The sequence below is a fragment of the Phalaenopsis equestris genome, unplaced genomic scaffold (assembly GCF_001263595.1).
Source record: "Phalaenopsis equestris unplaced genomic scaffold, ASM126359v1 Scaffold219026, whole genome shotgun sequence".
Lineage (NCBI taxonomy): Eukaryota > Viridiplantae > Streptophyta > Magnoliopsida > Asparagales > Orchidaceae > Phalaenopsis > Phalaenopsis equestris.
Genome location: NW_018237430.1, coordinates 1 through 4,212, shown reverse-complemented (window position 1 = coordinate 4,212; position 4,212 = coordinate 1). Strand labels below are relative to the sequence as shown.

Sequence of the window (4,212 nt, the reverse complement as noted above, 5' to 3'; positions counted from 1 at the left end):
AAGAATATATTGAATACGATAAGGGGTGAGACAAGTGGAGGTCTAGGACATCCTGGCCTTATTTATGCACTTTGCCAACTTTCTGGAGTCAAAGCTGGAGATGAAGAATGGGTTTACCCTATGAAACCCATTAGTAAAGTCAATTTAAATACTTATGAATCCCATGAGAAATAGAGAACTGGGAGTAGGAGTCAAGAGCCTTCTACTAGTAGAGATGTCCCCTCTACGAGTTATGACCTTACACCTTCTAGTTCCCCTACTTTGACTGATTTGATGAATGAGTTGACCTTGCAACGGAAGAGCACAGAGTTGATAAATGAAAGGATTGGAGGTTTAGAACGTTGCATGATTATAATAGTGAGTACCTTAAGAGGCATTCAAATTTTGAGGTAGCTTATTACGAAGCTCATGCCCGACACTACAGAGGTGAGCCTGATGTTACTTTCCCGGAGTGCCCCCGATATACTCAGTATCAGCCCGATCCACCTGCTGATCAAGGAGATAAAGACATAGTGTGGGATTTTGATATTTGAATGTAATTGATGTACTTGTACTTGTACTTTTATTTCTGTGATCTTTTGTAATAGAAATGGATGTTTATGTGTATTTGGACTTTCATTTTTATTATTATGTTGTACTTGGATGATTTTTAATTTTTGTTATAAAGTTAGAGTTATAGTTAAATTTGCATGTGTAGTATAACAAATGTTGAGTAGTATTTTGGAATGTAATGTGATTTTTATTTCGCATTTTAATTATAATTTTTTTATTTAGTATTGTAATTGTGTTAGGAATTATTGTGCTTGTTTAATGTTTTAGTTTTATATTTATTTCAAAATTTCATTACCCAACATTTTCAATAAAAATAAATTAAACTTTCGGGCAGAGAGTTGATCACTGTAATCCTATAGATAGCTCACCACTCGACAGAGAGACCTTCTAGAAGCTCTTTAAATATATCGTGATAAAATCCTCGACTTCCTAACGAAGAGTCTTGGACTTATGAGATGGTTGATAATGTTGCGTCAAGAGTTAGGTTGATCTCTTCTCTCAGTTTGATGGATTTTGGTCTTTGGCTCGGATGGCCTACGTCGATCTGAGACAGCAGCGACAATGGCGGGCAGGCAGACGGCGACAGGGGCAAGCAGGCAGCCAAGCTATGGTGACACACGAGCAATCAACGACAACGGGTGGTAACGACTTGCCTATAGCACTTTACATGAATGGCGTAATTCAAATTCGACCAAATCAATTGAATTCTAAATTAAGTGAAAATGAACAACGATATAAAATTCAAATTTATTCAAACTTTACATTGTATTTGTAGCTTTCCATACCTAGCACGTCTTTCTCAAATACCTAAAAAAAGAAAATTACAATACACCACTAATTCACTCAACCAAATAGCCCCTTAGCCCGTTAGATTTTTTCGAGATTCATGCTGATACACTTCTAATGTACACCATTAAATGAGCGTTACAAATTTTCTTTAGTAATAATAATAAACTATCATTGAGGTTCATATATCTCTACTACACAAGAAATAAACATTCACCAACCGGCCAGCAATGCGTGAAAACAATTTCCCATTAAATTTATTTATTATTATCACCCCCTTCAAATCACAGCTAGCCAAATTGCTGACGAGCCCCTCCCACCCTGGTGATCCTTTTCCACTTCCATTATTCAATGGGCACCGACAAAACAAAAGGAAATTAAGTACATGCTTGTATTTACATATCTACCAATTAAACTTCTAATCTGTACACATAAACCCCTTTATCTAATGCCTAATAAAAAAAGTAAATTTCACTTTAAAGATCAAAATAGTGCCCTTTTTTAATGCGACATAAATTTTATAACCGTAAGATACATGCGCTGCAAATGTGAATACATAAGAAATGGGTGGTATTTATGCAAATGCCCCAAAAAATAATTTACGAGCCCCACGAGAAACCCCTGGCTCTTACTTGCCTCAAGCCATCATCGCTGCCGCGGATTACCGAATCCCTCAAGTTTAAACAAAGCCATTCATGAGCGCCGGCCACCTCATACCCATCGCATAACGTACCAGAAACATAGAATCGTAATTCTGTCTTCATTCCCGCATCGCTTAATTATTGACGTTGGATTGAAAACTACTGCAAGCTTCAAATGTGGGTGAGAAAACAGCGGCTGGCCGAAGCATTAAGACATTCACGTGCATCCCTTCACGAAGAGGGCAGCCAGAAAGTGGTATTCATATATACATTCTTTAGCTTCGACGAAGCAGCGCCAGACCTAATTATAACGAGCCTCTACAATTAAGTCTCCACCAAGTTAGCTCGCAAATAATGGAGCGCCAAATAAATAAGCAAGCTTTACTTCATCTTTATGTTTTTACTACGCTAATCCCGTCGTATTCATCCATCTATAACTCGACATTACATCTAGTCATTAAAAAACAAGAAGGAATAATAAAAAAATAAACTATATCGTTGCACATTATTATCTTATATATATTTTTTTCACTTGATGTTAATTTATGAGAAGAAAATTTTTTATCATCCGTAATCCAAGAACAATTTAGGGCCTGTTTGAGGCAGCTTATTTGATGCGGCGGTTTTTTAAAAATTCATCTAATCTGTTTGGGTAAACTGTGTTTTGGCGACTTATTTGTTTTCAAAACCTTGAAAACAGTGAACGATCTGCGTTTTGACAGCTTATACGTTTTTAAAATGCTGAAAACAATATTTTCACACCGCACCTATCTAGGTGCAGTGACAGTTTTCTGGTAACTTATTTGTTTTCAAAACCTTGAAAACAGTGAACGCTGAAAACAATATTTTCACACCGCACCTATCTATGTGCAGTGACAGTTTTCTGGCAGCTTTTTTAAAAAAAAAAAAAAATATATATATATATATATAATAGCCACCGCACCTAGCTTATCAATAATTATTTTTAATCACACATAGAATTATATTAAGATTTTTTTAATTTTTTTTAATAATGCCAACAATTCATGTATATCAATACTTTTATTTGAATAGGTCTCACAGTTAATAGATTTATTTTCAGATGATAAATATAAAAAAATTAATTAGATACATTATTTTCTATAAATTTTTTCTTAATTTTTGGCGATGGTTTATAGTAGTATTATATATGTGAGAAATGCTACTTCCTAAAGTGGCCAACAATTCATACGATACCATTACTTATGAGGTGAATTAATAAAAGTACCCAAGAAAACTATCCATTAAGATTGTTCAATTTGAAAAAAGTAGATCTGAAAAAAATTGTTTTTCCTTTTTAACGATGGATGGAGTAATCAAATACTCACACGCCATTCAACTAACTTGTAAGTCAATTCTTATAACATTAAAAATCATTGCACTCTCTGTTTATATAAACGAAAAAGCTCTGCTTCGTTCCCTGCATCCATTTCTTCTTCAATGGCTGCTTCTCCTATCTTCAAGACAATAAAGGAATGCAGCGCCGAAGGGAGGGGCGGTGCCTGCCGAACTAGACGGCAGCCTACTCATATCTCGCAGAGCTTTCCCTTACTTCATGCTGATAGCCATGGAAGCAGGAAGCCTTTTCCGCAGCCTGCTTCTCCTCGCCGCATTCCCCTGCGTATACCTCATAAATCTCCTCTTTTCCGAGACATTGTCCATCAAAGTTCTAATCTTTGTTGCGTTCGCCGGACTGAGAGTTAAGGACATAGAGATGGTGGCGCGCTCCGTGTTGCCGAGATTCTATGCGGACGACGTCCATCCGGAAGGGTGGAGGGTTTTCAGTTCCTTCGGTAAGAGGTATGTGGTTACGGCGAATCCTAGAATTATGGCGGAGGCATTTGCCAAGGCTTTTCTGGGCGCGGATGAGGTGGTGGGGACGGAGCTTGCGGTTAGTGGATCGGGAAGAGCTACTGGTTTCGTTCTGTCTGGAGTGCTTGCGGGAGAGAGCAAGAAGAAGGCGCTGGAGCGGCAGCTCGCCGGACATGTGCCGGATGTCGGAATTGGAAGCGGGGCGGCGGATTATGGATTTTTGTCTCTTTGCAAGGTTTGATTAAGTTTTGATTTTTTTTTAACAAATATTACATTCGAATTATGGACGTATATAGAGATACGTTTCGAGTTATATGAATTACACACACAAAAAAAAAAAAAAAAAATTTTAGCACAGAAAAATATTTCTCTCGTGTTATTTCAGATTATTCATTTGTTATTG

General features: G+C 37.0%; 1 pseudogene; it reads left to right on the top strand.

Moving 5' to 3' along the window:
- Positions 1-3,375: 3,375 nt before the first annotated feature.
- LOC110037362 lies at positions 3,376-4,133 on the top strand (annotated as a pseudogene).
- Positions 4,134-4,212: the final 79 nt, after the last annotated feature.